At 41.1% G+C, this 10,151-nt stretch overlaps 1 non-coding gene across 1 annotated transcript; it reads right to left on the bottom strand.

Moving 5' to 3' along the window:
• Positions 1-4,886: 4,886 nt before the first annotated feature.
• Positions 4,887-4,993, bottom strand: LOC130741512 (small nucleolar RNA R71). The gene has a single exon (XR_009020407.1). It is a non-coding gene; the product is annotated as a small nucleolar RNA R71 (small nucleolar RNA).
• Positions 4,994-10,151: the final 5,158 nt, after the last annotated feature.

Genomic DNA, 10,151 nt, shown 5'->3' with positions numbered 1-10,151 from the left:
GACGAAACTTTCTTTTTGGAGGGTAGTAATGTAAGACCCAAGTTTTTAAGCTTAGGATCAGTGGAAGAGATTTCCATTTACGATTAGGGTTGATGTATTGTGAAGGGAAACCTGAACTAGAGTTTACCAAATGAAATAAATTTATGAAGAAGAAAGTTCAGGAAAAGTCAAAGGATTACATCATGATCGATAAAAGTTATAGCACGATCGTTATACGCTTAAACCTAGGTCAGAAACCCTAGTATATAGCTGATTTTCACTTTTAGGCACGACGGAAGTTAATTCCAAAAATCTTCAGAGAAATGTTAGCACTTCTTTTTTTCCATATATCACAATCGTTTCGAGGCGAAACTCTAGGATCTACGAACGTCCGATTCCAATCATCGGAAGTTTGCCGAAACCGAATCCCTGGTATTTCAAAACCCTAGAATTTCTCGACAATGAAGACTTTATCTATTCAGAACTTCAAATGGATATTCTACACGCGTACACCCATTTCTCTTGATGATTTCAATCTTTCTTCAGAAGGAAGTTTTCCATTCCGACATTCGATGCAAAAAGCAACTTATCGGGTAAAATAGTTTTACACCGACTTTGCACCGACTTTGCATTAGTTGCCAAAAATACAAGGAGACATCTTCTTAGCTTAGGAATTCCTTTGCCAAAACCTATCTTAGAATTCATGGAGAATGATGCCGGAAAAATCAGATTCGCGAAACTTTCATTTTCCCGCGAATTACCATTTTCTATATATAGCAAGCAAGTGAGAAAAAAACACAAAACTCCTCCATTTTCCCTCTCAAGGCCGCGAGTTCATCAAGGAAGAAGGAGAAGAAGATTTTGTTCAATCCTTGCTTGATCGTTGATTAATCAGTTGCTGCTTCAAGGTTTCGAGGTATAGTCGCTAATCCTTACCTCCGATCGCTTTTTCCATAGCTTTTCTGTAGAGTTTTCTGAGCTGATAGTTTATGGGTTTTTGCAAAACTATCCCGAATCTTTCATTTCTGATTCTAAACCTCTTCCTTATGCGCCCAAGATCACTTCTGCCGGGTTAGATTTTCCGTTATGTCGCCGGAATTCCGCCGGAATCAATTTGAGCCTAAAATACCCATTTTTGGAGTTTTTGAGGTAAAGCTTCAACCTTTAGGCTAAAAACTATCGCCTTAGCTTAGTGTTAGTAGGATTAGTTGTCATAAACGTCGTTGGTGACGTCCCTGCAAAATTTTATTTTTGGGATTTCAGTTTTGAAAATCCTAAGTTAAAAATCATGACCAAAATACCCCTGCGACAGTTTTTGATCCGATAATTTTTCCGAGTTCAGAATACCCTTAGTTACGGCTTATGAAAGCATAGGAACCAAGTTTGATCGAAGAAAAATCGAGCCCCATAATTATCTAAAGTGGCCGAGCCCTATTAAGGGGGAGGAGGAAAATTTCCTTTTCCGAAAACTTGTCTTTCACGCTAGATTATCGTACCTTAGAGTATAGATTACTTCGTGTAACCTTAGTAAGTATCGATAGCTTAGTTCTCGATAGATTCTGATAGTATTTCTGTGACTTTGCTTTAAAGGAACTTTTGAGGAATTTCCTGAGGAGCAACGCTTTGCTTGTGAGGAAGAGTTAGAAGATAATCGTGGAGAATCTGCAGGTGAGGGCTTCTCACTGAATCTCTAGTTAATGCTTAGGGTCGATGTTTCGACATTGTTTACTGTTTATGCACTGGAATTGTGTGTGATTGGAAAATGTTTTCTGAGGCTTCGGCTGACAATGTAGATGATTCATCTACTGAATGTTTTTGAGATTGTCTTACATGCTATGTGCTATGTGGGTAATCTAGGATGTGTGGTGCATGCTTTATATGCTAAGTGCTAAGTGTTTATGATGCGATTTATTGATATATGACATGTTGTTGATTGTGATGATTTAAATATGCTCTGTACTGGAATCTGAGATTCTGAATGGTGAGAATAGCGGGCAGGTCATGCCGATTTTATTTTGAGAGTTTGGAGAAAGTTTGATAGGACGAACGAGGTTCGGGCCTTAATTTTGTTTAGTGGATCGAGACCTCCTCTGGAAGCGACTTGGGATTGGGAGATCCTGCAAATGTATAAGACTTGCGATAAGACAAAAGGGAATCTATTTTATAAAGAAAATTCATAAGACCTTAAATAACCTCAAAATCTTTAAGTAATGATAACAACCTCGAAGGAAGGCATTGGAAGTCAAATCATAGTTTTGGAAAAGCGAGGAGTGTCGTCGGATCCAAGTGCTGAGGAGTTTGGTAAGTTCTGAGTATGTTGGTACTCCTTCGCTCGTTGAGCAGTTTGATAGCCATCCAAGGGATGAGCCGAGAAGCTTCACTGAGGCGTGAGACCTTGTGAATGCGGGATACTCCACTGAGGCGTGAGACCTTGTGGAAAGCATGGAACTCCACTGAGGCGTGAGACCTTGTGAGAGCATGAAACTTCACTGAAGCATGAGACTTCGTGAGAGCATTGGTGACCCGAAGAGTCATCGTGAGTGGTTGCACCCATGCATATACGCGATGAAGTGCCAAGCAGAGTACTTCGGTATAGCAGGAAGTAACGATCAGCCATGCAGAGTTGGATCGGTCCTGACTATACCTGGCACAACAGGAGGTAACGATCATCAATGTAGAGTTGTATCGTGCCTGTTGATGTTCGGCATAGCAAGCAGAAATGGTCAAACCATGTAGAGTTTGTACCGTCTTGACTATAGCCAAAGGTGATAAGCGACGCCCGAGCAGAAATGGTTAAACACGAGGCTAGTGTTACGACCGTCTCGAGGTGCCCAGCCTATAAGTGGCAATACCTTTGGTTTGTCCCGTCGCCAAGCAGAGTGACGTTGTTGTTTTGTTCCGTCGCCAAGCAGAGTGACGTTGTTGTTTTGTTCCGTCGCCAAGCAGAGTGACGTTGTTGTTTTGTTCCGTCGCCAAGCAGAGTGACGTTGTCGGTTTGTTCCGTCGCCAAGCAGAGTGACGTTATTCGGGTTTTATGCTGATCTGACTACATGATGATGTTGGAGTAAGAGGCATCACGGGCCGAAATGGTCCCACCGTGGCTGGTGTTAGGACTGATCCGATGATGTCCATCCGTTCCGGATTGCATATTGGTTGACTGGGTTAACCTGCATATCATTTCATGCAACATGCATACTGACATAGTTGATGAGTGTGTTTGATACTTGTTAGTTCTACTTGATGCATGTTAACTGTGATTTACAGTCGTTATATTCTTTGTGGAAATATGCAACCCTAGGATGTTATCCCTAGTTATAAGCCTAAGTGGCTATTATCTTATTTATATTTATTGGTGCTATTATTTACATAATTCTTTGGAGTTGACCCTCGCGTCTTCTGTGTGTGCTTTGGCGAACAAACGCCCTTTGTCAGATGTCTTTGGCGGGCTGATTCATGATGGTTCATCCTTCGGGAGGAACTAGGGTTGAGATGCGGGAACTGGAGCGTATCGCGGTAGCGAGAGGAGGACGGATGGTGTACATAGACTAGGTCGTTCTGGATTCAGATTCGGGCGACGATCATGCTAGCATGTAGGTTTTAGTGCTGGTGTGAGCTCCTCGAGATGGGAATAGTGTAGGAGTAGAGTCTTAGCTCTGAACATCATTTGTTTTCTTTGGGGACAGGGTAGTTTCCCACCTATAGCTTTTTGTGTGGTTCTTTACGAGAATCACAGAGAGTTGGTTGGACTTAGGAGGTCTTGCTTCAGGCCGATGGGCCAGCTTATTCTCAGTTTTGAGGGATGGTGTTGCGGACACTTGACCTTTCTTGTGGATTGTACCTTTTGCCTTCGGGCGTTACACTTTTCTTTCCGTCACTGGAGGTTTACTCGTGACGAGGTTACTACTACAGCGGGGGCTGTTTATATATTGTATATTAGTTCTGATTATTGTTATTGTTGGGTTTTATTTAATTCAGTCTTGTCTTAGTTATTATTAAAAAAAAAAAATATCTCCGTTTTTCCGCATTAAGTTTATTTTGGTTACTAAAGTGACGCCACCGAAATCGGGGTGTTACAAGAACCCAAGGCATGCTCACCATTGTTCTCACACACTTATATTTCAATTGCTTGTTAATTAGTCACCTAAAAAATCAACCTTAAAACTGAATTTTACTCGCTTTCTTACCGTGAACTCGAGGCTTAAACTGAATTCATGTTTCAATTCCCTGTGGTTCGATAAATTAAAACCGGGTAGATTCTGTACACTTGCAGATTGACCAACAAGTTTTTGGCGCCGTTGCCGGGGAATTGTTTTGCGATTTTTGGTTTAAGTTTTTAGTTTGTGGTTTTATTTTTGTTTTGAACTTGTCTAGAATTGGTGCTACTAATCTTTCTTTGTTTAGTATCAAACTTTCAGGCTAATCTCACAAGAGACACCACCATGGGTGGCCGAATGACGGAGGAGGAGATGCAAGCCCATATTGAGGCCAGAATCCAGGAGGGGATCACCCTCCGATTATGTGAACAAGAAGTTGAGAATGCCAACCGGTCTCTTCGGGAACTCACTTCGGCTACCATGAGTTATGACTATCCCAGGAGCATTGTCTTTCCCGAGGGAGTGGGAAACTTTAAGTTGAGACCGGCATTCATCAACTTGGTGAGCCAAAACCAATATGGTGGAGGTACTTTGGAAGATCCACATGCTCACATGGAGAGGTTCATCCGGAATCGCAACACTTACCGGGTGAACAATGTTCCGGCGGATGCAATTCGGTTGAGCTTGTTTCCATTTTCTTTGAAGGACACTGTTGAGGAATGGCTGAATTCTCAACCTCAAGGGAGCTTCACTACTTGGGAAGACTTAGCGGAAAAGTTCACAACAAGGTTCTTTCCAAGAGCCATTTTGAGGAAATTGAAAAAAGACATCATGAATTTTGTGCAACCCACTGAAGAAAATCTCTATGAAGCTTGGGAGCGCTTCAAGAAGCTCTTGAGGAAATGTCCTCAACACAATCTCACCCAAGCTGAATTGGTTGCAACATTTTATGATGGTCTACAATACTCTTGGAGGTTTGGCCTAGATGCGGCTTCAAATGGCGAGTTCGATGCTCTTCCCCCACGAGCGGGGTATGACTTAATAGAAAAGATGGCAGCGGGAGCCATGAACTCTGAAAATGATCGCCAAACCCGAAGGAGTAAGTTTGAAGTGGAAGCTTACGACAAGCTCTTGGCCTCCAATAAGCAAATCTCCGAACAAATGGCGGAGATTCAAAATCATATAAAGGCGACCAATTTGGTCGGTGCTACAGTAGCCAAAGTGGAATGTGTGGCTATTGGAGGGCCTCATGTTAGTAAATTTTGTACCATGAATAATCAAGGTTTCCGAGGTCAAAGCTCTGGACTATCTCAACAAGTCCAACAACAAGTTGGTGAAAATGATGGTGGCAAGAAGAGTTTGGAGGAGTTGGTTGAGACTTTCATCAACCGCATGAAGAACAACTACAAGAGCCAAGAGGTGGCTATAAAGAACTTGGAAAGTCAAATTGGCCAGCTGGTCAAGCAAATGGCCGAGATACCTCAAGGTAAGTTTTCTCCCGATTCTTTAATTTTGTCTAAACAAGAAAATTCTGCTGTAGTTACCACTAGGAGTGGGAGAGTGTTACATGAGTCAAAAAAACAAGTTGAGGGAGAGAAAAATGAGAAAGTAGAGCAAAAACATGAGGGTGTCATGGAGAAGAGAGTGAGTGAACCGGTGAAAGCTAGAGTTGTGAGTACTCCTTCTCCTGAACTCAGCAAGATTCCATTCCCCAAGGCTTTGGTTAAGAAAAATCTCGATAAACAATTTTCCAAGTTTTTGGAGGTTTTTAAGAAACTCCACATTAATATTCCTTTTTCTGAAGCTTTGGAACAAATGCCTATCTATGCTAAGTTCATGAAGGATATCCTAAATAAAAGAAGGAAGTTGAGTGAGGTTGATGAAACTATCATGATGACCGAGGAGTGTAGTGCCATTTTGCAAAGGAAAATGCCTAAGAAAAGAAGGGATCCTGGGAGTTTTACTATCCCAGTGGAAATTGAGGGGTTGACTGTTGTTGAAGCCTTGTGTGATTTGGGAGCGAGCATCAACTTGATGCCGCTTAGCATGTTTAGAAGGCTGAACTTAGGAGAGGTCACCCCGACCATGCTCTCCTTACAAATGGCAGACCGATCCCTAAAAACACCTTATGGGATCATTGAAGATGTGATGGTTAAGGTTGATAAGTACGTGTTCCCAGATGATTTTGTGGTGCTAGACATGGAGGAGGATGCTAAGATTCCTCTCATTCTTGGCCGACCCTTCTTAGCCACTAGCAGGGCGAAGATCGATGTTGATAAGGGTCAGCTCATTCTCAGAGTTGGTGAGGACAAGGTAAGATTTTCGGTTTTCAATCCTAATTTACAAACTAACATTAATGATGGTTTTGTTTGTGATATGATCAAAAGCTTGTCCAGGTCTTCAAAGGAGACTCCCATGGTAAGTGAAAAAGATGTTGAGCTTAATAAAGCTCTCATCAAGCTTGTTAGTGAAAACAAGTATGGGGGGTCTAAAGATGAGAATTTCCAGGCGCACATGGCCCGGTTCACTCAAGCTAGTCACCTTGTAAAGATGGAAGGTGTGATTAGTGATGAGCTGAAGATTAAGCTTTTCCTTCAATCCTTGAAGGGGGGAGCAAGGATTTGGTACGATGGTTTAGATGATGCCCTCTCTTGGGAGGAGTTGTTCCAAAGGTTTTGTGCAAGGTTCCTACCTTGCACATGTGGAAGAAAGATTGATGGTAAGGAATTTCCTTCCTAACATCAAAGGAAGGAGAGTCCACCTAGGACTATAACTTAGGGCTGCTTGGGAGACAACCCAAGTCTGGTTTTATTTCGCTTGTTTGTTTGTTGCATTTTGCAGGAGGAGAGAGCATGCAACTCAATAGTGGGAGGCAGTTCTATAGCCTCCGTGCTTGACTTGGAGAGGAGGCGTATCTCTTTCCTTTAAGTTAATTCATGCATTTTTAGCATATTTTCTCTTTGTAGAACTTTCTTTTCTGTTTCATCATGCATAGTAAGTTAGAGTCGTTTTTGGGGTCTTTACTTCCCTATACTCACATGTTTTTGCCCTTAGTTATGCTCTCTAGCTTGTGCTGGTTTTGAAAATGTTTTTGTGAATACTTGTGTTGTCTTTTGGGGATGAGTGATTGCATGCTTTGGGAAAGAGAGGAGGATACTTCGGTCTTCCGAGTGTTTCTTAAGGATAGAGTTGGTGTGAGTCCATAAGGGTCCATCTTTGACCCTTCACCATAAAATTTCCCTGGAGGATCCTGACCCACTCGTACTTCTTGGTTCTGTATTGACTTCACACTTTGCATGCTTTGTGATACTTGCGCAATTCTTGAGACTTGTAGGTTTTTGAGCGTCAGAGTTTGTTGGCTTGAACATTTGTCCCTAGTTGTCCCTTTTGAGCTTATTGAAGATTTCTTTGTTAGCCAAATGATTGGGATGGATGATAGGTTGGATTTTGGGGAGTGTTGGTCCTTGCATTGTGTTGGAGCTAGTAATTAAAGTTGGAAATGTCTCTTGTATCACCCCGATTTCGGTGGCGTCACTTTAGTAACCAAAAAGAAATTAATGCGGAAAAACGTGAATATTTTTTTTTTTTTTGATAATAGAATTAGAAACTGAAAGAAATGAAACTCAACAACAAAAGATAATAGAACTAATATACAATAATAATTACAGCCCCCGCTGTAAGTAGCAAACCACGTCACGAGTAAATCTCCAGTGACGGAAAATAAGAAAAGTAACGCCCGTAGGCAATATGTACGAACCAACTGGAAAGGTTAAGTGTCCGCAACACAAACCTTCAAAAATGAGAATAAGTTAGCCCAAACGGCCTAAAACAAGACCTCCTAGCCCAACCAACTCTCTGTGATCCCCGTAGATGTGAGACCCAAGTTTTTAAGTTTGGAATAAACCGAATAAAATTTCTTTTCACGATTAAATCGATGTAACGTGAAGGAAAAACCTGAACCAGTGCTTATTGAATGGAATCAATTTGTGAAGGAGAAAGTTCAAGAGAAAAAGCTAAGGATTGTATCAAAGTCGATAAAAGTTATAGCACGACTAATATTCGCATTAAACCTAGGACAAGAACCTTAGGAAAAAAAAACTAAGTTCCACCCTTGGAACACTATAGCAATAAATTCCAAAAATCTTCTAGAGGAATATAAGACTTTCTCTTATTCCTTTCCATAACAAGCGTTTCGAAACGAAACCCTGGAATGTACGAACGACAAATTCCAATGCTCGGAAGTTTGCCGAAACCGAAACCCTGATAGTTCAGAAACCCTAAAATCAACGAACGATGAAGACTTTTTCTATTCGGAGCTTCAAATAAAGATTTCATCCGCATACACCCACTCTAATCGACGTTCCAAAACTTTCTTCAGAAGGAAGTTTCTGCATCCGAGGTCAAAACCATAAAGTGCATAAAGTGCATTTTAAGCCGGTAAACATTAAAAACAAGCCTCGAAAACCAAAAATCATACTGATATTTCTTTGAAGAATTAGAAGATTTAGCGGGAAGAATATCGTGTCTAAAATACGTTGGAATCAGTAGGAAAAATCGGAATCGCGAAATTTTCATTTTTCCTCATTTTCCATTTCCTATATATAGTTTGAAAAATAAAAATAAAAAAACAAAAAAATCACAACACACACACGGCCGTGGCTTCAAGAGGAGGAAAAGGAAGAAAAGTGATTTTGCCAATTCTTGCCTGATCGTCCCACAGTTCGTTGCTACGCGTAGGCCTCGAGGTACTGATGCTTTTCCTTACCTCTGATCGTAAATTCTGTTGCTTTTCTCTATGTCTTTCTGTGCTCAAAGTTTTGAGCTTTTTGTAAAACTGTCCAAATAACTTGATTTTAGTGTCTAAACTTATTGCCTACGTGCTCTAGATCATGAATATCCGGTCGTTTTCTGCTGAATCTCGCCGAATTGCCGCCGAGTTTCAATTCTGCTCAAAAACCCATTTTTATGCTGAGGTTCCGCTTTTTGGATCAAAAACTCTCGACTGAGCTTAGCTTTAGTAGGATTAGTTGTTATAAATGTCGTTAGGATCGATCCCATCCAATTTGTTTTTCGAAATTCCAATTTTGAAATTCTGAGCTGAAAATAATGACCAAAATACCCCTGCGACAGTTTTCGACCCGATAATTTTTCTGAGAGTTTCCCTGGCCTAGATATCGCCTAAGAATACCTAGGAATTGATTTAGATCGAAGAAAAAGTTCGAAAACCCTATTTTCCATAGTGGCCGAAACCTATTTGCTTGGGTACCATGTCCAAAAATAATTTTTTGGTCTCTATGACCCGAGCCATTGCGTAGCTCTTTCAATTGTCGAAATTTTGGCGCCGGTTTCGTGTCATTCCAAGTTCTGTAGCTCGAGTTATGCACGTTTTAGCGAATAAAGTGTTTTTGTACAAAACTTGAATCGAGTCAAAACTCATCCATTCGGGGGAAGCCCTGTCATTCGTGCCTAAATGTTGTACTCAGAAGCTTCTTGAGCCTTGTCTAACGTTAGTTTGTATTGTTTCGATTGTACTGACTTATTTTGATTGATTTTTGCTTTGTTTGCTCTAAGGTTCGTTTGTGGAAACCTTGGACTTGACTGAGCAAGCTTGTGAGCGAGACCTGCACCGCGAGACTAGAACAACTCGAGGTGAGGGCAACTTACCTTGCTAGCTAATGTTTTAGGCGTCGATGAATTCGACTTGATTTATTGTTTATGCACTTGATTGTGATTGACTGGGAAATGTTTTCTGAGGCTTCGGCTGACAATGTTGAATATTTATCGTTTTGATTTGCCATTGATTGATTCATATGATGTACCTGCTAAATGGATAATCATAGGCTATGTGAATACTTGTGCACATGATTTGCTGGATTATATTGATTATACTGTGCAATTATACGAATATTTGTGGAACGTCAGAGTGTGGGGAAACGGGTAGTTATGCCATACTCAAGATGAGAATTTGGGAAAGTTTGACGGGACGAACGGAGGTTCGGGCCTTGTTATTGTGTTAATGGATCGAGACCTTCTCTGGGAATTACTTGGGATGTTGGGATCTTTTAAACTCATAAGGTT

Source organism: Lotus japonicus, chromosome 2 (assembly GCF_012489685.1).
Source record: "Lotus japonicus ecotype B-129 chromosome 2, LjGifu_v1.2".
Taxonomy (NCBI): domain Eukaryota; kingdom Viridiplantae; phylum Streptophyta; class Magnoliopsida; order Fabales; family Fabaceae; genus Lotus; species Lotus japonicus.
The sequence above is the reverse complement of the archived record's forward strand: the minus strand, read 5'-3'. Positions and strand labels throughout refer to the sequence as shown.